Here is a 24,612-nt window from a genome sequence, read left to right on the forward strand (position 1 = left end):
GGTAAGTGGGAGGCTTTTAAAAGTGAAATAGCTAGAATTCAGGGTCTATATGTCCCTGTTAGGGTGAAGGGCAAGGCTGGCAGGAGTAGGAAACCTGGATGACAAAACATATTGAGGTTTGGGCCAGGAAAAAGGAGGAAGCATGGCTCAGGTAAAATAGCTGGAATCAACGGATTACCTGGAGGTCTACATGGGGATACAGGAGTATACTCAAGAAGGAAATTAGAGGGCAGCATGGTGGCGCTGCAGTTAGCACTGCTGCCTCAGGGCACCGAGGTCCCAGGTTTCATTCCAGCACTGGGTCATTATCTGTGTGGAGTTTACACATTCTTCCCGTGTTTGCGTGGGTTTCACCCCCAAAACCCAAAGATGTGCAGGGTAGGTGGATTGGCCATGCTAAATTGCCCCTTAATTAGAACAAATGAATTGAGTACTTAAATTTATTTTAAAAAAGGAAAAAAAGAAGGAAATTAGGAGAGCAAAAAAGGGTTTATGGGGTAGCTTTGGCCGAGAGGATTAAGGTCAATACAAAGGGATTATTTAAGTATACTAAAGGAAAAAGAATAACTGGAGAGAGTATAGGACCCATCAAGGGCCAAAGTGGACACAGATGTGTGGAAGCGTAGGAGATGAGCTAGGTTCTCAATGATAATTTCATAGACTAGAATCATAGAATCCCTACAGTGAAGACGAAGGCCATTCGGCCCATCGAGTCTACACCAAACCTCTGAACGAGCACCCCAACAAGGCCCATCCCCCATCCTATCCCTGTAACCATACCTAACCTTTTGGACACTTAGGGCAATTTAGCATGACCAATCCACCTAACCTGCACATCTTTGGACTGTGGGAGGAAACCGGAGCACCCGGAGGAAACTACGCAGGCACGGGAAGGACGTACAATCTCCACACAATCACCTGAGGCTGGAATTGAACCCGGATACCTGCCGCTGTGAGGCAGTAGTGCTAACCACTGTGCCATCGTGCCGCCCTGTGTTTAACGTGGAGAAAGACATGAAAGACTTGGGAATCTGGGAAGGTTAGTGACAATAGTGGGGACAGTTCGCATTTCAGTAGTGGAGGTGATGGACGTATTAAATATATATAAATCTCCTGGCCCTGACCAGGTATATCCAAGAACACTGCCCGAAGCTAGAGAAGAAATTGTGGGAGCCCTGGCTGAGATATCTGCATCATTGTTAGCCATGGGTGAGGTACCAGAAGACTGGAGGGTAGCAAATGTTGTGCCCTTATTTAAGAAGGGGTGCAAAAAAAAAAAACCTGGGAACTATAGACCGATAAGACTAACATCTGTGGTGGGTAAGTTACTAGAGAGGATTCCGAGGGATAAGATATACAGGCATTTGGAAAAACATGGTTTGAATAGGAGTAGTCAGCGCAACTTTGTGCATGGGAGATCATGCCTTACAAATTTATTAAGAGTTCTTTGATGAAGTGACCAGGAAGGTTGATGAAGGCAGGGCGGTTGACATAGTCTATATGGACTTCAGTAAGGTCTTTTTAAAGTTCCACATGGTAGGCTGCTTTGGAAGGTTAGATCACATGGAATCCAGGGAGAGCTGGCAAATTGAATGTACAATTTGCTTGATGGTCGGAAGCAGAGGGTAAAGGTGGAAGGATGCTTATCGGAATGGAGGCCTGTGACTAGTGGTGTGTGCCTCAGGGGTCAGTGCTGGGCCCATTGCTGTTTGTTATCTAGATCAACGATTTAGATGAGAATGTACAAGACATGATCAATAAGTTTGCAGATGAGACTAGAATCGGTGATATTGTAGACAGTGAGGAAGGTTATCAAAAATTGCAGCAGAATCTTGATCAGCTGGGGAAGTGGGCCGAGAAATGGCAAATGTGAGTTCAATATAGATAGGTACGAGGTGTTGCATTTTGGAAAGTGAAATCAAGGTAGGACTTTCACATTGAATGGTAGGACCTTAGGGAGTATCGTGGAACGAGGGACCATGGAGGTTAGGTGCATGGTTCTCTAAAGGTGGAGTCACTGGGTGATAGGGCAGTGAAGAAGGCTTTTGGCATGCTCACCTTCATCAGTCAGGGCATGGAGTATAGAAGTTAGGAAGTTATGTTGCAGTTGTGCAGGACGTTGGTGAGGCCGCACCAGTTTGTGTCCAGTTTTGGTCACCTTGCTATCGAAAAGATGTTATTAAACTGGAGAGAGTGCAGAAGAGATGTACAAGGATGTTGCCAGGGCTCAAGGGACTGAGATTATAGGGAGAGATTGGACAGGCTAGGACTTTTTTCTTTGAAGTGTAGGAGACTGAGGGGTGATCTTATAGAGATGTATAAAATCATGAGAGGCATGGATAGGGTGAATGCACTCAAGTCTTTTTCTCAGGGTTGGCTGAATCGAGATATTAGAGGGCATTGGTTTAAGTTAAGAGGGGGAAGAATTAATCCGAACCGGAGGAACAATTAAAAAAAAAAAAAAATTATATACAGAGGGTGGTACGTATGTGGAGTGAGCTACCGGAGGAAGTGGTTGAGGCAGGGCCATTGACAACACTGAAAAGGCACTTGGACAGATACATGGATAGGAAAGGTTTAGAGGGATATGGGCCAAATGCAGGCAAATGGAGTTAGCTCAGCTGGGCTTTTTGTTTGGCATGGACCAGTTTGGGCCGAAGGGCATGTTTCCTTGCCGTAGATTCAGTGGGAAAATTATTTGAAACAATTCTGAGAGACAGGATAACTGTCACTTAAACTGTCACCCTCTTAAACCACTTAGACTTTTCACTTAGAAAGTCACGGATTGATCATGGTTTTGTTAGGGGAAGATCGTGTCTTACTAGCTTCATAGAATTTTTTGAGGAGGTACCAGGGAGGATTGAGGAGGGGAGTGCAGTGGATGTTGACTACATAGATTTCAGTAAGGCATTTGACAAAGTCCCACATGACAGACTGGTCAGAAAAGTGAAATCTCATGGGATGCAGGGGAAGGTGGCAGATTGTATCCAAAATTAGCTCAGTGACAGGAAACAAAGAGTAATGAATGATGGATGATTTTGTGAATGAAACGGTTCCAATGGTGTTCCACAGGTTCAGTGTTGGGGGCCTTGCTGTTTGTTGTATTTATTAACGATTTAGACTTAAATATGGGAGGCATGATTGGGAAATTTGCAGATGACACAAAAATTGGCCATTGAGAGGATATTGAGAGTTCATAAGTTGATAACTTTGTACATAAGATACAGGAGCAGAATTAAGCCATTCAGCCCATCGGGTCTGCTCCGCCACTCTGTCATGGCTGATATGTTCCTCATCTGCTACCTACAATGGCACAGACCAAGAGCTGGATTGCGAAATCAGCCAGAGCATCTTCTCCCTAGAACACATGATCCAGGAGCCTTCCGAGCCTAACGCCCTCAATGTGATCATGGCTGATCCCATCCTGGCCTCTTCCACCATCCTGCCCGTTCAACCCGTTACCAATTAAAAATCTGTCTAACTCCTCCTTAAATTACTCATTGTCCCAGCATTAACCGCATTCTGGGGGTAGCGAATTCCACAGATTCACAACCCTTTGGGAGAAGTAGTTTTTCCTCAAATCTGTTTTAAATTTGCTACCTCTTATTCTAAATTATGACCTCTCATTTTAGAATGCCCCAAAAGAGGAAGCATCAGCTCCACATCTACTTTATCCTTACCTTTAGCATTCTGTCTACCTCAATTAGTTCCCCCCTCATTCTTCTAAACTCTAGGGCAGCATGGTGGTGCAGTGAATAGCACTGCTGCCTTACGGCGCCGAGGTCCCAGGTTCAATGACTCTGGGTGACTGTCCGTGTGGAGTTATCACATTCTCCCAGTGTTTGCGTGGGTTTCGCCCCCACAACACAAAGATGTGCAGGGTAGGTGGATTGGATACATTAAATTGCCCCTTAATTGGGGGGAAAAAAATGAATTGGGTACTCTAAATTTATTTTATTTTTTAAATTCTTCTAAACTCTAGAGAGTACAGGCAATCGCTCCTCATGTAACAAACCCCTCATCTCTGGAATCAGTATAGTGAACCTCCTCTGAACTGCCTCCAATGCCACTATATCTTTCCTCAAATAAGGTGACCAAAACTGTGCACAATACTCCACGTGCAATCTTACCAATGCCTTGTATAGTTGCAACAACACTTCCTTACCTTTATACTCAATTCCTTTTGCTATAAATGCCAACATTCCATTTGGTTTCCTTATTATCTGCTGCACCTGCATGCTCGTTTTCTGAGACTCATGCACGAGGACACCCAGATCCCTCTGCATCGGAGAATCGCAAAGTCTCTCCCCATTTAGATAATAAGTTGCAATTCCATTTTTTCAACCAAATGCACAACCTCACATCTATCCATGTTAAACTCCATCTGCCACATTTTGCCCCACTCTCCTAACCTATCTATATCCATTTGTAAAGTCATTTCCTCATTGCAACTTACTGTCCCACCTATTTTTGTGTCAGCGAGAGGTTGAGGAAGTGAGAGAACTTGGGGGTGCATGTTCGCAGGTCCTTGAAGGTGGTTGGATAGGTGGACAAGGTGGTCAAGAAAGCAGATGGAATGCTTTCCTTTATTAAGCAAGGTAGTGAATACAAAAACAGAGATGTAATGATGGAACTGTGTAAACACTGGTTAGGCCTACCACAGTTGGAATTTTGCATACATTTCTGGTCACCACATTACAGGAAGGACATAATTGCTCTGGAGAAGGTGCAGAGAAGATTTACATGACTATTGGAAAGTCTTGAAAATTGCACCAGAAATTGGATGGCTAGGGTTGTTTTCCAACAACAGAGGAGGTTAAAGGGAGGTACAAAATTATGAGGGGCCTAGATAGGACAGAAAGAAAATATTTTTTTTCCCAAGCTGAGGGGTCAATTATCAGGGGCATAGATTTCAGGTGATTGGTAGGTGGATTAGAGCGGACATGAGGAAAAACATTTTCACCCAGAGAGTGATGGAATGTAACGTGCTGTAACCTGCAAGGCGACAGACCAGGTGTTGGAAAGTGGTATTAAAAGGAGTGGCTAGTTTCGTTTTTCTTGCTGGTGCCGACATGATGGGCTGAATGGCCTCTTTCTGCACCATAAAGTATCTATAGTTCTATGCCACAATCAGATCTCATACTCTTAATCTATAAAGCAAAATTAGGATTTTCAAATACAGCGTACTCACCTACTGGCAGCCCCTCAATGGTTGCCCCTTGTAATCTGTGAATCCCAATTATTTGGAGACTGTTACCTTCACTCGGGAGTATGAAGTATATTGGTTAGGGTGGCGTCATCGCTATAAACTTCACACCTACAAAAAAAATTAAACGTAGCTTTTTAATTTGTACATAAAACTTAATTTTATAAATGTTCACTGCATTGTTAACTATGTTCAAATTCTAACCTATTAACTAATACAACAATCTATACATTATGGTGCATTGTGTACATAAAACAAAGGTTGCAACACAATGCTTCAAATTGTGCAATCATGTACATTGCTAAACATCAACCAGAAAGTATTTAAAAACAATCAAAATATTCCCACACTATTTTCTGCAATTAATGGCAGGCCTCTCTGAAACATTGTCTAATTTAACTAATGAGCATTGCATGGGGTATTTGCATAATCTCAATCCAGAGATTTGAACACAAACTCTAAGGTGACACCAGTGCAACACACTGAAGAGTGCTCACAAATAAAATATTAAACTGAGGCCTCATTTGTCCTCTCAGGTCAATATAAAAGATCCTACGGCACCATGTGAAGAACATAGGAGTTTTCCCCAGTGTCCTGCACACATTTATCCCTCAACTAGTGTCAATGAAACAGGCTATCTGGATATTAGTGCATTGTTGTTTATGGGACCTTGCTGTGCATTAATTGGCTGCTGTATTTCCCCACGGTGACTACTTCAAAATGACTTAATTGGCTGTAAAGCCTGTCCTGAAGCTGCAAAATGAGCTACATAAAGCAAGTCTTCCTTAATCCAGGCCACCTCGAAACATAAATGCAGCCAGCTCTCAGGGGCTGTTTAGCACAGGGCTAAAGAGTTGGCTTTGAAAGCAGACCAAGGCAAGCCAGCAGCACGGTTCAATTCCCGTACCAGCCTCCCCGAACAGGCGCCGGAATGTGGTGACTAGGGGCTTTTCACAGTAACTTTGTTTGAAGCCTACTTGTGACAATAAGCGATTTTCATTTCATTTTCATTCATTTCATTTCTTTCAGTACTCATGTTCAACCAAAATTAAATATGAAATATAATTTTCAAAGAATGGTCAACATTTCTAAAATACTAGAGCAGCACACAAGACAAGTTGTGTTCTTTAGTTTATAATCTTCACATAGGAAATTGTAAAGTATAATAAAACTGTTAAATTACGGTACATATGATCCCTCACTGTATTGTATCATATTGTCCATCATGCCACTGCGTGAATAGGGAAGAAACTTCTAAAGTTATCCTTACCAGGATATATCAATCATCTGACAGTGCTGCGAGAATGGCACAGGTGCAGTTCTACGTGCCATTGAAACAAAGAAAAACACGGTAATATGGTCTTACTGTTAAAGGAAAATTCTAAAATTTGAAGCTTACTTGATTCACAAATACTGTGGCTACCTGATTTCATTTAAATCCATTGTTTCAAATGAATTGCTTTCCACCATACCTATTGTACATTAAATATGACAGAGCACTCTGCGCAAGCAACTGAACATTGACTGCTCACAAAGATGTCAGGGGGGCAGGAGGGAATGGGCGTGAGCACTATCCAGGGTGGGGTATGGTAAAGATTGCTCAGAGTTCTAGAGTACTTTGACACTCCAACTAATTTACTGTCAGTTTTGCTGGTTTTATACCTTCTATGAAAAACTCTTAATAAATCCTTTAAAAACTGTAGCCATCTAAGATGGCCACCTGTAAAGGACCAGGGGAATTATGGCCAACACAGGACTCAGGCAGATACACAGCCTATGTGTATCTAAAACACAGGTAATCAGACCTGACCGAAACCTCCACTCGTTTACATTTCAATGGCCCATTTTCCCAGGACAATAGAACGCCAATCAAGCAACCGGTATAGCCACAGACTGATCGGCGCCACTCCCTTGCTCAGAAAGCCCAACTGCCAAGGTCAATGACCGCTAAGGACCGCCCAGCTACCAAGGCACCCTCCCCTTTATTGGCCGAAATTGAAGAGAGTGATCAGAGCCCTGTCGAACTATTGGGTCCAAGGTTAAGGACCACCCCAAAGAGCGCGAAATCCCAGAGGGATAAAAGAGAGTGCAGCCATGTGTTCTGCCAGTTAAGTTCCAGACCAATGATCGCTACCTGATGGATGAGCCCAGCAGAGACAGAGCCACTTTCTTCGAACCAGCCAAGTGAAATCCAGATAAAGGCCTTTATCCATTTGCACAGTGCTTCAGCCGCCCTGAAGTATAGGTTATTGTAGCTGATAGGTATAGTTTAACTCGTAGTAGATATTGTGTTTGCATGTTGAGATAACTCTTATGTATGTAAATAAACCATCTTTTGAACTTACTAACTGGTTGTGTGGTCATTTGATCGATACAAGGAAAAGGCTTGTGGTTCACCAAGATAAACAAATAGAGCAACAAAACCAGCACAAGTAGACGGCAAACAGCCAAAGTCTGCGTGGTTCTGTCCAATCACTGGGCAATCCATGTGGGTAAATCCTGCAATTGGAAGTTTTGAACTTCTCACGCATATCGAGACAAGGGGCAAAGTTCTCTGGTATCGGCGCGATGTCCGCCGACTGGCGCCCAAAACTGCGCAAATCAGTCGGGCAACGCGCCGCCCCAAAGGTGCGGAATGCTCCGCATCTTGGGGGGCTGAGCCCCAACCTTAAGGGGCTAGGCCCGCGCCGGACGAATTTCCGCCCCGCCAGCTGGCGGAAAAGGCCTTTGGTGCCCCGCCAGCTGACACGGAAATGACATCTCCGGGCAGCGCATGCGCGGGAGCGTCAGCGGCCGCTGATGGCATTCCCTCGCATGCGCAGTGGAGGGAGTCTCTTCCGCCTCCGCCATGGTGGAGACCGTGGCGAAGGCGGAAGGAAAAGAGTGCCCCCATGGCACAGGCCCGCCTGCGGATCGGTGGGCCCCGATCGCGGGCCAGGCCACCGTGGGAGCACCCCCCGGGGCCAGATCGGCCCGCGCCCCCCCCCAGGACCCCAGAGCCCACCCGCACCGCCTTGTCCCGCCGGTAAGGTAGGTGGTTTAATCTACGCCGGCGGGACAGGCATTTTAGCAGCGGGACTTTGGCCCATCCGGGCCAGAGAATCGCGCGGGGGGGGGGGCCAACTGGCGCGGCGTGATTCCCGCCCCCGACAAATCTCCGGTGCCAGAGAATTCGGCAACCGGCGGGGGCGGGATTCACGCCAGCCCCCGGCGATTCTCCGACCCGGCGGGGGGTCGGAGAATGTCGCCCAAGATCTGGGCGAATGGATTCAACTTTCAAGAAGTTTGGACGAACAAAGCTAACTGTCCATTTGAAATGAAAGATATTCAGATGCTGTTACTACTTTTCCTGCTAGAGGAGAATTTGGATCACTGAGCCATTCAAGCAAGATAACCACTGAATGAAAAGAAATCAGTGCAGATAAATGAACCAATAAGATGGACAGATGAATGTGTGACATGGCTCAATTTTCACCGATGTACAAAAGAGATGTTTGGAGATTTCAATTTAGAAGATTGATTTAGATCCTGTACTTGAATACTGCAGGATGCAATGAACATATTTATTTACATCACCACATTTAGGGCTCCTTCGTCTTTTGAAAAAGTCACCATTTTTTAAAATATAGTTTATTCCAAACATATTCAAAAATACAGAATCACAAATCAATATTGTTCTCAACAGCCCCACCATTCAGTTTGTACAAGTTTTCCCCCCTTTTCACCCCATTGTGTCTGAAGGATCTCCGCTGATCCCCTCAACTCGAACTTCATAGAATCAAGGAATCATAGAATGTACAGCACGGAGACAGGCCCTTCGGCCCAAACTGGTCCATGCCAACCAAAAAGCCCATCTAAGCTAACCCCATTCGCCTGCATTTGGCCCATATCCCTCTAAACCTTTCCTACTTAATCTTTTCCAGTCAAAGTAAGTCATTCATACAGGTCCCCCAGCAAGGCTGCCAATCCAGCAATATCCTTCGCCAGGTAATTAGAGAGGCGCAGGCCATGACATCGGTCCTTTCCCCTCCATCATCTCCGGCATTTCCGACACCCCAAAGATCACCACCATTGGGTCCACCATTGTCCTCTACCCCCACAATCTTCGATAGAATCCCAAACACCACTCCCCAGTATCTTTCCAACCCTCGCCCGCACTTCTTACACTGGTCCGCCACCCCCTAGAAGAACCCCTCATCCTCGCCTGGGTCAGATGCACCCAGTGCACTACCTTGAATTGAATCAAGTTCATCCTTGCACACGAGGTCGAATTTACCCTACGCATCACCTCTCTCCACACTTCCCATCCTCCCCCACAACTCCTCCTCCCATTTATTCTTGATCCTCACCTCCTGCACTCCCCTTGCATCCCCAGCCAACCATATTTATCGCCAATCCTGCCCTCCCTCTCCAGCAGCAGCCGCTCCAACTGGGTATACTCCGGTAGCTTGGGAAGCCCTCTCCATTCCTTCCCCATGAAATCCCTCATTTGCACATAATTCACTTCGCTTCGCCAGCTCCACCGACTCCCGCAGCTCTTCCAAATCTGCAAACTTCTTTTTCAGATACAAATCCCTCGCTCTCACCAGCCCCTCCTCCCTCCACTTCACATACATGCCATTCGTCTCCCCTGGCTTAAACCTGTGGTGTCCACATAATGGTGTCAGCACCAAGATCCCCTCCATCCTAAAGTGTCTCCTTGCTGGTTCCACACCCTGATTGTAGACTGTACCACTGGGCTGACTGTATACCTCCCTGATGCAGGCGGAGGCGACACCGTCACCATGGCCCTCAAGCCAGACCCCCTTAAGGACTCCTCCTCCATCCAAATCCACTCTAACCCCCTCCCCCTCCCACCACTGTCTCACCTTCTCCACCCACTAGTAATGCAGCAGGTTCGGGAGCACCAGCCCCCCTTTCTGCTTCTGCCTCTATAACAGGGCCCTCTTTACCCTTGGTACCTTCACCGCCCATACAAACTCCGAGATCACTGCATCCTATTTCCAGAAAAAGGCCTTAAGGATAAAGATCGGGAGGGTCTGAAATACAAACAGAAACCTTGGCAGCATATTCATCTTAACCAGGCCTGGATAGAGTGGACGTGGAGAGGCTGTTTCCACTTGTAGGAAAAACTAGAACCAGAGGACAACATCTCAAACTAAAGGGACAATCCTTTAAAACAGAGATGAAGAGGAATTTCTTCAGCCAGAGGGTGGTGAATCTGTGGAACTCTTTGCCACAGAAGGCTATGGAGGCCAAATCACTGAGTGTCTTTAAGACAGAGATAGACAGCTTCCTGATTAATAAGGGGATCAGGGGTCATGGGGAGAAGGCAGGAGAATGGGGATGAGAAAATATCAGCCATGATTGAATGGCGGAGCAGACTCGATGGGCCGAGTAGCCTAATTCTGCTCCTACGTCTTATGGTCTTAAAACCACCTGGATCCTCCCTGCCAATGTCAGGTACAGCGTATCCAACCTCCTAAAATTCGCCCAAACCTTCTCCATCAATGTTGTCAGATTCCACCATCGTTGCCCACTCCCCCATCACAAGGATCCCCAAATACCCAAACCTGTCCCTGGCTACCCTAAGCAGCAACTCCCCCAGGTTGGCTCCCCGACTCACCACATTCACTGGGAACACCTCACTTTTTCCAACATTTAACTGGATATCCCGAAAAGGCCCCAAACCTCTCCAGTATGTCCATAATTCTCCCTATACTCTCCAGTGGGTCCGACACAAACAACAGCTCCTCCGCGTACAGTGACACCTGGTGTTCCCTACTCCTCCTCACAATCCACAGCCACTCCACTGGCCCCCATAAAGGCTATCGCCAAGGGCTCAATCGCCAGCGAGAACAGCAGTGATGACAAGGGACACCCGTGCCGTGTGCCCCTGTGCAACCCAAAGCTCCATGAGCTCATCTCATTTGTCTGTACACTCGCCACTGGGGCCACATATAACAGCCGCACCCACGCCACAAACTTTGGACCAAACCCAAACCTTCCCAAGATCCCAAGATAGGGGCAGCACAGTAGCATTGTGGATAGCACAATTGCTTCACAGCTCCAGGGTCCCAGGTTTGATTCCAGCTTGGGTCACTGTCTGTGTGGAGTCTGCACATCCTCCCCGTGTGTGCGTGGGTTTCCTCCGGGTGCTCCGGTTTCCTCCCACAGTCCAAAGATGTGTAGGTTAGGTGGATTGGCCATGATAAATTGCCCTTAGTGTCCAAAATTGCCCTTCGTGTTGGGTGGGGTTACTGGGTTATGGGGATAGGGTGGAGGTGTTGACCTTGGGTAGGGTGCTCTTTCCAAGAGCCGGTGCAGACTCGATGGGCCGCATGACCTCCTTCTGCACTGTAAATTCTATGATAATCTCGAACAGGTATCTCCACCCCACCCGATCGAAAGCCTTCTCCGCATCCATAGAGACCACCATCTCCGGTACCCACCCCGCTGACGTGGTCATAATGACATTTAACAGCCTCCTGATATTACTGGAGAGCTGCATGCCCTTTATGAAATCCGTTTGATCCTCAGCGAGCACTCCTGGTACAGACCCCTCCAACCTACTCGGCACCAACTGGACCAACACTTTCACATCCATGTTTAACAGTGAAATAGGCCTACATGCCACACTCCAGCAAGTCCTTTCCCTTCTTCGGGATTAACATAATCGATGCGTTTGTCAATGTCTCCGACAGCTTCCTCCCATTCCAGCGCCTCACTAAACATCCCCAGCAGATGCGGTGCCAAATCCATCGCAAACTCCTTCTATTGCTTTGTCAAGTAGCCAGCTGGCCCCGAGCCTTCCCCAACTTCATCCCTCTTGTGTTATCCATCAACTCCCTCACCCCCAATGGCTCTTTCAGTGCCTGCCTCCTCTCTTCATTCAGACTTGGGAAATGGAGCCAATCCGAAAACCGCCCCATATCTCCCTCCTCACCACCCGGCTCGGCCCTGTACAGTTTCTTATAATACTCCCTAAATGCCTCGTTTATCCACCCCGACACGAACTCCCACTCCCTGTCCCCACCCTCAGAATTTCCCTCAACGCGGCCTTGCCTCCATAGCTGGTGAGCCAGCATATGGCTCGCCTTCTTTCCATATTCATATTGCACCTGCCTCGCTCTCCAAACTGGCCCTCTGCCTTCCCCGTCGTTAGTCTCTCAAGCTTTTTCTCTCCGCCATCCCTCCTTGGTTGGAGCTCGTGAATATTTTCTATCTACCTCGACAACTCCTCCAACAACTATCAATTCTCTTTCCTCCTCTTGTCCCTGTGCGCCTTGAACGAGAGAACAGCCCCGCGAACCACCGCCTTCAATGCCTCCCAAAATGTGGCCGCCAACACCTCCCCGTTCTGATGCAGGTCCACATAATTTCTGATCATTGACCCATCTTCTCACAGAACCCATTGTCAGCCAACAGCCCTGAATCCAGCCTCCATCCCAGCCTCTGCTCCTGCCTCGGACTAAGCCTGACCTCCAGCCAGTGCGGCGCTTGATCTGAGATCACACTTCCTGCATACTCTGCCATGATCATCCCAACCAACACCGCTCAAGTCACCACAAAAGAAATCAATTTTGGAGTATACCTTACACACATGCGAAAAGGAGGAGTACTCCCTCCTCCGCCCATTCCCCCCGGGTTCCGAAACCTCCATTGGTCCACCATTCCATTCGTTCCATAAACCCTCCCAACTCCTTCGCCATCCTCAACCTTCCCAGTGAAGTAGGGCTCAACCCTTCCACCCTCGGTTCCAACACACAGTTGCAATCGACCCCCCATTATCAACTGGTGTGCGTCTACAAGGAACAAAGAAAATTGCAGCGCAGGAACAGGCCCTTCGGCCCTCCCAGCCTGCGCCTACCCAGATCCTTTATCTAAACCGGTCTTCTTTTTTCCAAAGATCTACTTCCCTCTGTTCCCCGCCCTTTCATATATCTGTCTAGATACATCTTAAATGATGCTATCATGCCCGCCTCTACCACCTCCGCTGGCAAAGCGTTCCAGGCACCCACCATCCTCTGCGTAAAAAACTTTCCACACACATCTCCCTTAAACATTCCCCCTCTCACCTTGAAATCGTGACCCCTTGTAATTGACACCCCCACTCTTGGAAAAAGCTTGTTGCTATCCACCCTGTCCATACCTCATAATTTTGTAGACCTCAATCAGGTCCCCCCTCAACCTCCGTCTTTCCAATGAAAACAGTCCTAATCTACTCAACCTTTCTTCATAGCTAGCACTCTCCATACCAGGCAACATCGTGGTGAACCTCCTCTGCACACTCTCTAAAGCATCCACATTGTTCTGGTAATGTGGCAACAAGAACTGCATGCAGTATTCCAAATGTGGCCTAATCAAAGTCCTATACAACTGTAACAAGACCTGCCGACTCTTGTACTCAATACCCCGTCCGATGAAGGCAAGCATGCTGTATGCCTTTTTGACCACTCTATCGACCTGCGTTGCCACCTTCGGGGTACAATGGACCTGAACTCCCAGATCTCTCTGTACATCAATTTTCTCCAAGACTCTTCCATTGACCGTATAGTCCGCTCTTGAATTAGATCTTCCAAAATGCATCACCTCGCATTTGCCTGGATTGAACTCCATCTGCCATTTCTCTGCCCAACTCTCCAATCTATCTATATTTTGCTGTATTCTCGGATTGTCCTCCTCGCTATCTGCAACTCCACCAATCTTAGTATCATCTGAAAACTTGCTAATCAGACCACCTATACCTTCGTCCAGATCATTTATGTATATCACAAACAACAGTGGTCCGAGCACCATTTTTCTCCATTTTGAGACACTCCCTTCCACCATTACTCTCTGTCTCCTGTTGCCCAGCCAGTTCTTTATCCATCTAGCTAGTACACCCTGAACCCCATACGACTTCACTTTTTCCATCAACCTGCCATGGGACACTTTATCAAACGCCATGTATATGACATCTACAGCCCTTCCGTCATCAATTAACGTTGTCACTTCCTCAAAGAATTATATTCGGTTTGTAAGACATGACCTTCCCTGCACAAAACCATGCTGCCTATCACTGATAAGTCTATTTTCTTCCAAATGTGAATAGATCCTATCCCTCAGTATCTTCTCCAACAGTTTGCCTACCACTGACGTCAAGCTCACAGGTCTATAATTCCCTGGATTATCCCTACTACCCTTCTTAAACAAAGGGTGAAAATTAGCAATTCTCCAGTCCTCCGGGACCTCACCCATGCTCAAGGTTGCTGCAAAGATATCTGTTAAGGCCCCAGCTATTTCATCTCTCGCTTCCCTCAGTAACCTGGGGTAGATCCATTCGGACCTGGGGACTTGTCCACCTTAATGCCTTTTAGAATACCCAAAACTTCCCCCTTCCTTATGCCGAATTGACCTAGAGTATTTAAACATCCATCCCTAGCCTCAACATCCATCATGTCCCTCTCCTTGGTGAATACCGATGTAAAGTACTCATTAAGAATCTCACCCTTTTCCTCTGACTCCACGCATAAATTCCCTCTTTTATCTTTGAGTGGGCCAACCCTTTCTCTAGTTACCCTCTTGATCCTTATATACGAATAAAAGGCTTTGGGATTTTCCTTAACCCGGTTAGCCAAAGATATTTCATGACTCCTTTTAGCCCTCTTTATTGCGCATTTGAGATTTGTCCTACTTTCCCGATATTCCTCCAAAGTTTCATCAATTTTAAGTCGCCTAGATCGTATGTATGCTTCCTTTTTCATCTTAGCTAGTCTCACAATTCCACCCGTCATCCATGGTTCCCTAATCTTGCCATTTCTATCTCTCATTTTCACAGAGACATGTCTGTCCTGCACTTTAATCAACCTTTCCTTAAAAGACTCCCACATTTCAAATGTGGATTTACCCTTAAACAGCTGCTCCCAATCCACATTCCCTAGCTCCTGCCGAATTTTGTTATACTTGGCCTTTCTCCAATTTAGCACTCTTCCTTTAGGACCACTCTCGTCTTTGTCCATGAGTATTCCAAAACTTACGGAATTCTGATCGCTATTCCCAAAGTAATCACCGACTGAAACTTCAACCACCTGGCCCGGATCATTCCCCAATACCAGGTGCAGTATGGCCCCTTCCCGAGTTGGACTATTTACATACTGCTCTAAAAAGCTTTCCTGGATGCTCCTTACAAATTCTGCTCTATCTACGCCTCCAACACTTCATGAGTCCCATTCAATGTTTGGGAAGTTAAAATCTCCCATCACAACCACCCTATTGCTCCTACATTTTTCTATAATCTGTCGACATATTTGTACCTCTACTTCACGCTCGCTTTTGGGAGGCCTGTAGTAGAGTCCCAACAATGTTACTGCACCCTTCCTATTTCTTAGCTCTACCCATATTGCCTCAGTGCTCGAATCCTCCATGGTGCCCTCCTTAATCACAGCTGTGATATCATCTCTGACCAGTAATTCAACTCCTCCACCCCTTTTTCCTCCCTCTCTATCCCTCCTGAAGCATCTATACCCTGGGATATTTAGTTGCCAGTCTTGCCCTTCCCTCAACCAAGTCTCAGTAATACCAATAACATCATATTCCCAGGTACTAATCCAAGCCCTAAATTCATCTGCCTTACCTGCTACACTTCTCGCATTGAAACAAATGCACGTCAGACCACCTGTCCCTTTGCGTTCATCATCTCTTCCCTGTCTACTCTTCCCCTTAGTCACATTGAGTTTATTATCTAGTACCTTACTGGCTTTAGTTGCTGCCTCTTTACTGACCTCTACCTTCCTAATCTGGTTCCCATCCCCCTGCCACATTAGTTTAAATCCTCCCCAACAATGTTAGCAAAAGTACCCCCTAGGTCATTGGTTCCAGTCCTGCCCAGGTGTAGACCATCTGATTTGTAATGGTCCCACCGCCCCCAGAACCGGTTCCAATGTCGCAAAAATATGAACCCTCCCTCCTGCACCATCTCTCAAGCCACGTATTCATTCTGACTATTCTTGAATTTCTACTCTGACTGTCTCGTGGCACTGGTAGCAATCCTGAGATTACTACCTTTGAGGTCCTACTTTTTAAACTTGTCTCCTAACTCCCTAAATTCTGATTGTAGGTCCTCATCCCGTTTTTTACCTATATCATCGGTGCCTATATGCACCATGACAACTGGCTGTCACCCTCCCCCTTCAGTACGTCCTGCAGCCGATCTGAGACATCCCTGCCCCGTGCACACGGGAGGCAACTTACCATTCGGGAGTCTCGTTTTCGACCACACAAACGCCTATCTACTCCCCTTACGATTGAATCCCCTATGACTATAGCCCTGCCAGTCTTTTTCCTGCCCTTCCGTGTAGCAGAGCCAGCCACGGTGCCATAAGCCTGGCTACTACTGCCTTCTCCAGGTGAGTCATCTCCCCCAACAGTATCCAAAATGGTATACCTGTTTTGGAGGGAGATGACCACAGGGGACACCTGCACTGCCTTCCTGCTCTTTCTCTGCCTTTTGGTCACCCATTCCCCGTCGCCCTCACCAATCCTAATCTGCGGTGTGACCAACTCACTGAACATGCTACCCACGACCTCCTCAGCATCTCGGATGCTCCAAAGTGAGTCCAGCCTCAGCTCCAGACCCATCATGCGGTCTAACAGGAGATGCAGCTGGACACACCACCCGCACATGAAGGAGTCAGGGGCATCGGCTGTGTCCCTGAACTCTCACATTGAGCACGAGGAGCATAACACGGGTCTGGAATCTCCTGCCATTTTTACACTTTACCTTAACTGATTACAAATATAATTGCTGAGTGAGTGCTTGCTGAGAAGGGGAGTAATTTTTTTTAAAAACTTACTGTTGGGAGTTTCCAGCTGAATCCGGTCGGAGTGGGAACAGAGTGACTGCTGGTGAAAGAGCGCGAGGAGAGCGTCGGAGACTCAGTGAAAGAGCGCGAGGAGAGCGAGGCCCAGGATCACTCCCAGCAACCCCTTTACAAAACTTGCAACATCCCAATTCGGCGCATATACATTCACTAACACCACCGGCGTCCCCTCCAGCACCCCACTCACGATCACATAACTCCTCCTTCCTTTCCCCCCCCCCCCCCCCCACTTCCCGGGGTCCCCCAAGACAAACCCCATCCTTTTGCTCATCAAGATAGCCAACCCCTGCAACATTGAGTCAAACCCCGAGTGAAGCACCAGTCCTACCCATCCCTTCTTCAACCCTGACCTGATCCTTAACCCGGAGATGCGTCTCCTGCAGAAAGACCACCCACGCCTTCAAACTCAGCTGCACGAAGACCCAAGACCTCTTAACCGTCCCGTTCAGTACCCGGACATTCCATGTTACGAATCTTACCGGAGGCTTAGCCTCCACTCCTCTCTACCGCCCGCCATCATCCCCCTCCGATTCTACCTTTTCGAATTTCACCCTGAACCGGGCCCATCTAAGATGGCCCTCTTCTCCATCCTTGGCCACGCTCAGTCTCCAACTCTGCGACGTCTCACACTCCCTTCCCCTCCCCCCAACCTGCCATCCCCCACTGGCACCTTCCTCATCTCACTTCCATTCAACAGCATTACCTGCCAGCGTGGCAGTTCCTGCCCGAAGGCCCCTACTACCTACCCCTACCCCCACCATTCCCTTTTAGGTCTGTGCAAATGGCTCCCTGTGGATCAAACCCCTCCACCCCCCTCCCCCACAAAAGCAAAGACATATCCATAACCACAGGTCACCCCCTCCAAAAGAAAACCACAACAAATGGCAGGAGGGTGTGTGTGTGTGTGTGTGTGGGGGGGGGGGGGGGGGGGGAGGGAGCAGCTGCCCCTTTACAAACTTATTGTCCCTGAAAAATAAACACAGCCCAAAAACTCCTACCCTCCGGTCCCTACAATACCCACATTGTCCGACCTCTGCAGATTCAGACCCTCCATCTTTCATAGACATTCAGTTCTCCCACAGTTTATGGTCTCTTATAAAGTCATTGGCCTCTTCTGGCGTTTCAAAATAGTACTCCCAACCATCGAACGTTACCCACACTTTCGCCGAATCTGCTTTGATGTAACACTGCCTTGGCCTTGTTAAATCCGGTACGCCTCTTCACCAGCTCCACGCCACTCTCTTGGTAAATTTGGACCCGGTTCCCCTCCCATACGCAGTTCCGCTTCTCCCTGGTCCACTGCAGGATCATTTACTTCTCCACAAACTTGCGGAGCCTCACAATCACCGCCTGCGGCAACTCCCCCGCTCTCGGCTTCTGCCTTAGGGACCTGTGCGACCTATCCATCTCTAGGTCTAGCAACCCCTCCACCACCAGTATCCTCGAAATGTATTTTGTGGTGCTTGTACCTTCCACACCCTCCAGTTGGCTGACAATATGTAGGTTCTGCCTCCTGAACCTGTTCTCCTGTCTTGTAAAGGTCCCCCAGGATCCCCACCTCCGCCTCACCTCGAGGCACTTCTCCACTCGCTTCATTTGTTGCTAAGTTTGCAGATGATACAAAGATCTGTATGGGGACAGGTAATATTGATGAAGCAAGGGGGCTGCAGAAGGATTTGGACAAGCTAGGAGAGTGGGCAATGAAGTGGCAAATGAAATACAATGTGGAAAAGTGTGACGTTATGCACTTCGGGAGGAGGAATTTAGGCATAGACTCTTTTCTAAATGGGGAAATGCTTAGGAAATCAGAAGCACGAAGGGACTTGGGAGTCCTTGTTTACGATTCTCTTAAGGTTAACGTGCAGTTAAGAAGGCAAATGCAATGTTAGCATTCATGTCAAGAAGGCTAGAACATAAGTCCAGGGATGTACTTCTGAGGCTGTAAAGGGCTCTGGTCAGACCCCATGTGGAGTATTGTGAGCAGTTTTGGGCCCCGTATCTAAGGAAGGATTTGCTGGCCTTGGATAGGGTCCAGCGGAGGTTCACAAGAATGATCCCTGGAATGAAGGACTTGTCGTATGAGGAACAGTTGAGGACTCTGGGACTGTACTCGTTGGAGTTTAGAAGGATGAGGGGGGATCTTATTGAAACTTACAGGATACTGCAAGGCCTGGCTAGAGTGGACGTGGAGAGGATGTTTCCATTTGTAGGAAAAACTAGAAAGAGAGGACACCATCTCAGACTAAAGGGACGATCCTTTAAAACTGAGATGAGAAGGAGTTTCTTCAGCCAGAGGGTGGTGAATCTGTGGAACTCCTTGCCGCAGAAGGCTGTGGAGGCCAAATCAGAGTGTCTTTAAGACAGAGATAGATAAGTTCTTGATTAATAAGAGGATCAGGGGTTATGGGGAGAAGGCAGGAGAAAGGGGTTGAGAAAATATCAGCCATGATTGACTGGCCGAGCAGACTCGATGTGCCGAGTGGCCTAATTCTGCTCCTATGTCTTGTGGCCCATCGATCCTCTTGGAGTGCTACTGCTTCCTCAGTGGCCTTCGACCAGTCCTCGTGCATCTCCTTTCTTTGCTGGCGGAACTCTTCTCTGATAAACACCATCAACTGCTCCATCTGGGGCATTCCCACTTGTGATGGCACTTCGCCCTCTGCCATCTTCACAACTGTTGCCATGCCACAGTTCCTTCACTGATTTTTTGTCAGGTCTGGTAATGAGAAGATATGCCCTTCACTGGGGGAGGGAGGGGGAGAGGGCCACCCACTCCATGGCCACTATTGGAAGTCAAGATCACCATTGCTACCAAGTTACATTTTTAAATTCTTGCCTCCTTAAATCACTATAGCATATATAGCTGGAGAAAGCATCCCTAAAATGTCAACCTTGGGACTGTACATGCAAGAAAAGAGTCCTCTATAAACCTCAATGACAACAGTGCCTCGTCTCCAATTGATGCCTTTCTTTCCCACAAAGAACGCTAAAAGCGAGTGCAAAGTTTCAAAAACACCAAAATGTTGGCTTCAATCTCAAGAGGATTGGAATACCAAAGTGAGGAACTGATCTTGCAGTGTCTTCAGTTTTAGGCACCACGGTATATTTTGGCCTTAGAGTGCAGAGTCACCAGAATGGCAAAGGTTGCACAAACTTGGTTTGTACTGTCTAAAATTTAAACGTTTTGGGAAATTAATCAAAATGTTTATAATTATGAAAGGCACATCCTCTGATTACAGGAATTCAGATCAAGGGACATTAACTTAAATTTATCAGCAACAATTTCAGGGGCAGATCAGAAATCACTTTTTCCCCACACAGCTCTGAAAACCTGGGGCTGGATTCTGCGCACCCCGACGGCGAAACCGTGTTCGGCGGCGGGGCAGAGAATCCGTTTTCGCGCACAAAATCTGGACCGGCGCCGGTTTCGCTATTCTCCGCCCCCCAAATTGCGGCAAGTATCCACCGCCTCAGGCCATTGCCTGAGACTCGCCCCACTAATTTCCGTCCCCAACCGGCCAAATTCCGACAGCGTGATTCTAACATTGTCCTGCCGTTCGGGAACCTCGTGTGGCGGCTGAGGACTCAGTCTGGGGCAGGCACAATCGGCGGAGGGCCGAGCGGAGGGCAGCGGTGCCTTTATTCAGGACTGGGGGCTATGTGTGCGGGCGATCTGTGACAGGCGAGCAGCTGAGGCGGGTGCACAATTTTGGTGATCCAGGTCCGCGGGCTGAGTACGCCATGGAGCACGGCGCGGTCGGCGCATGCACGGCCTCTGACCCGGAACTAGAGCTGCGAGCTCTACGACAGCTGCCTGCTAGCCCCTTGCAAGTCGGTGAATCGGTGGCCTTTTGACGCCAGTTTTCCATCCGTAAAAGACCACAGTTTTCACGATGGCATGGGGACATAGTCCCAAAAACGGAGAATCCAGCCCCTGAACCCCACTTTCCCCAAAAGACTGGGTCAATTGAAATTGTCAACACTGAGATTTATAGACTGTTGTTAGGTAAGGCTGATAAGGGGTATGGAACAAAAGTATGTGGAGTCAAGATATATACACACATTAGCCATGATCTGAAATAATGATGGATAAGACTCAAGCAGCTGAATGGCCTGCACTTGTTCTTATGTTCCACATGCTAAAGGTGTATCTCAAACAGCACTCCTATGTCAGCATTTTTCCAGTCTCTTTAATATATTTATCCTTACCAGTAACCATTCATACCACTTATAGGATTATACCCGAACTTCCATTTATCTTGCCATCTAGCCGCTTCAGATGTCTTGCATCTATATTGACCTTTGGCATAATTCCCTGCTAGTGCAATCTTCCTAATCCCCATCATTTCAATTCACTGCACTGCTCATCGACTTGCCACCACTGGACCATCTCTTCCCTATCTGCATCAATGGTGCCGAGGTGGAGATGGTTGACAGCTTCAAATTCCTAGGTGTGCACAATCCCAAAAATCTGTCATGGTCCACCCACATCGATGCTACGACCAAGAAAGCACAACAGCGTCTGTACTTCCTCAGGAAACTAAGGAAATTTGGCATGTCCACACTGACTCTTACCAATTTTTACAGGTACACCGTGCAAAGCATCCTATCTGGCTGAATCACAGCTTAGTATTTCAATAGCTCAGCTCAAGACCATAATAAACTACAGAGTGTCATGAACACAGCTCAGTCCATCACGTGAACCCGCCACCCATCCATTGACTCGGTCTACACTGTTAAGTAATGGGTTAAGAGACATTGCAATTAGTTGTCTCATTTATGTTAAGTATCCATTAATTGACACTGATATGTAAAGGGGCTTCAGGTGGCCTCTGTCAGGTGATGGATAGTTAAGAGTTTTGTGCAGAGGCTGTGGAAGTGAAATAAATGGTGTTTGGTGAAAAGGAACAAGAACTTTAGACTCTTCATTTCACAGCAACTAAAACGTCGAACAGGGGAAGGCATGAGGTTCTCTTAACCCATCTTTTTCTTCAGTATCAAAGCCTCAACACCTCGGTTTAAAATGCCCCTAAATTCTGGCCTTGGGTAACTGTCTGTGTGGAGTTTATACTTTCTCCCAGTGGCTGCGTGGGTTTCCTCCACGTCCTCTCACAGTCCAAAAATGTGCAGGCTAGGTGGGGGTATGAAGTGATAGGGTAGGGTAGTGGGCCTGGGTAGGATGCTTTTTCAGAGGGTCAGTACAGACATGATAGGCCGCATGGCCTCTTTCTGCACTGCAGGAGTTCTAACATTCTATTTCAGTAATGCAGCTGCTTCAATCTCGCTTTCTTGCTCTCCTTCATTCAAATCAGTGTTCAATTTGAGTCACTTCTCCCTTTTTTGTCTCAGTATTTCCTTGTCCTCTCCATTCCCCTATTTTGTTACAATCCTCTCTCTTTATATGCTTTTCTCTTCTCCCTTTTACTTAATTGTCTCTGCTCATTCTCTCCCCAAGTTTAAGTCAATACCTCCTACATCCCTCTAAATCCCTGTCCCTAACTTAATAACAATTCCTCTAAGGTTTGTTCTCCCATTTCCCCACCATATAATCTTCTGGGGAGAAAGTACTGGTTTATTGTTCTCAGAGCTGATAATGGTGAGGATTATTTTACAAAGTATGCATTAAATTTCAGGAGTTTAAATTAATTTAAATTAAGCTAGAATTGTGCGGTGTAGGTTAACAAGGGCTGCCCCACCCACTCACATAACTGGTTGGCAGTTAAGTGTCAGTCAGTTAAATCTATCTTGATCGAAAAGCAGGTGGGGGAGGGGAGTCAATTCAGGACAATTTAAAAAGAGCAACTTGTAAACTTACTCCCAGTGAGTTCTCCCAGTGAGTCAGAGAAGACACAGCCAGAGTGAGACAGCAAAGAGTGAGTTTGGGAATTTGAATCTAGGTGGGAATTCAAAGCTTTGGGGGGGGGGGGAGCTTTTTATCCCTGGTAAATGACTGGTAAGTAGTGTTTCTGTTTTCTTTCCATTGGTATGTTTATTTATTTTTTTCTTCATTGTTTATTTATTTATTTAAATTTTTTTTTTGGGGGGGGGGAATTGAAATTGTTGAAGTTAACCGAAGGTTTAAGACATGGCAGGAGATCTCAGACCCGTGTCATGCTCCTCGTGTGCGATGTGGGAGCTCAGGGACATGTCCACTGTCCCTGGCTCCTTCACATGCAAGAAATGTGTCCAGTTGCAGCTCCTGTTAGACCGCTTGACGGCTCTGGAGCTGCGGATGGACTCACTTTGGAGCATCCGCGATGCTGAGGACGTCATGGATAGCACGTTTAGCGAGTCGGTCACACCGCAGGTGAAAGGTACTGAGGGAGACAGAAAATGGGTGACCAAAAGACAGAGCAAGAGTAGGAAGGCAGTGCAGGTGTCCTCTGCGGTCATCTCCCTGCAAAACAGATATACCGCTTTGGATATTGTTGAGTGAGATGGCTCACCAGGGGAAGGCAGCAGCAGCCAGGTTCATGGCACCGTGGTTGGCTCTGCTGTGCAGCTGGGCAGGAAGAAGAATGGCAGGGCTATAGTGATAGGGGACTCAATTGTAAGGGGAATAGACAGGCGGTTCTGCGGACGCAATCCAGACTCCAGGATGGTATGTTGCCTCCCTGGTGCAAGGGTCAAGGATGTCTCGGAGCGGCTGCAGGACATTCTAGGGGGGGGGGGGGGGAGAAGGGAGAGAGAGAGGGTGAAGAGCCAGCTGTCGTGGTGCACATAGGCACCAAAGATATAGGTACAAAACGGGACGACGTCCGACAAGCTGAATTCAGGGAGTTAGGAGTTAAACTAAAAAGTAGGACCTCAAGGTAGTAATCTCAGGATTGCTACCAGTGCCACGAGCTAGTCAGAGTAGGAATGTCAGGATAGATAGGATGAATGCGTGGCTCGAGAGATGGTGCACGAGGGAGGGATTCAAATTCCTGGGGCATTGGAACCAGTTCTGGGGAATGTGGGACCAGTACAAACCGGACGGTCTGCACAATTGCTTCACAGCTCCAGGGTCCCAGGTTCGATTCCGGCTTGGGTCACTGTCTGTGCGGAGTCTGCACATCCTCCCCGTGTGCGCGTGGGTTTCCTCCGGGTGCTCCGGTTTCCTCCCACAGTCCAAAGATGTGCAGGTTAGGTGGATTGGCCATGATAAATTGCCCTTAGTGTTGGGTGGGGTTACTGGGTTATGGGGATAGGGTGGAGGTGTGGACCTTGGGTAGGGTGCTCTTTCCAAGAGTCGGTGCAGACTCGATGGGCTGAATGGCCTCCTTCAGCACTGTAAATTCTATGATCTATGATTAACCTAGGCAGGACTGGAACCGATGTTCTGGGGGGGGTGTTTGCTAGAGCTATTGGGGAGAGTTTAAACTAATGTGGCAGGGGGATGGGAACCGATGCAGGAAGTTGGAAGGTAGTAAAACAGAGACAGAAACAAAAGGCAGTAAGGGGGAAAGTGTAACGCAGGGAAGCCATAGTCAAAAATCAAAAAGGGCGACAGTACAAGTTACAGTGACTGAGGGGAGCTCAGTGAATAGGACCAGGAATACTAAA

The 24,612-nt window shown here is 47.5% G+C and overlaps 1 protein-coding gene across 9 annotated transcripts in view; it reads right to left on the reverse strand.

The window, feature by feature from the left end:
- The window catches only part of LOC140388150 (speckle-type POZ protein-like A), a 392,296-nt gene that overhangs the window by 179,961 nt on the left and 187,723 nt on the right, over positions 1–24,612 (reverse strand). For all 9 annotated transcript variants that reach the window (XM_072471935.1, XM_072471910.1, XM_072471926.1 and 6 more), the window contains one exon: positions 5,192–5,317. The gene's annotated coding sequence lies outside the window, so the exon portion shown is untranslated. The remainder of the gene's footprint in view (positions 1–5,191; positions 5,318–24,612) is intronic.

This window comes from Scyliorhinus torazame, chromosome 2, assembly GCF_047496885.1.
Source record: "Scyliorhinus torazame isolate Kashiwa2021f chromosome 2, sScyTor2.1, whole genome shotgun sequence".
In the NCBI taxonomy this organism is placed as follows: domain Eukaryota; kingdom Metazoa; phylum Chordata; class Chondrichthyes; order Carcharhiniformes; family Scyliorhinidae; genus Scyliorhinus; species Scyliorhinus torazame.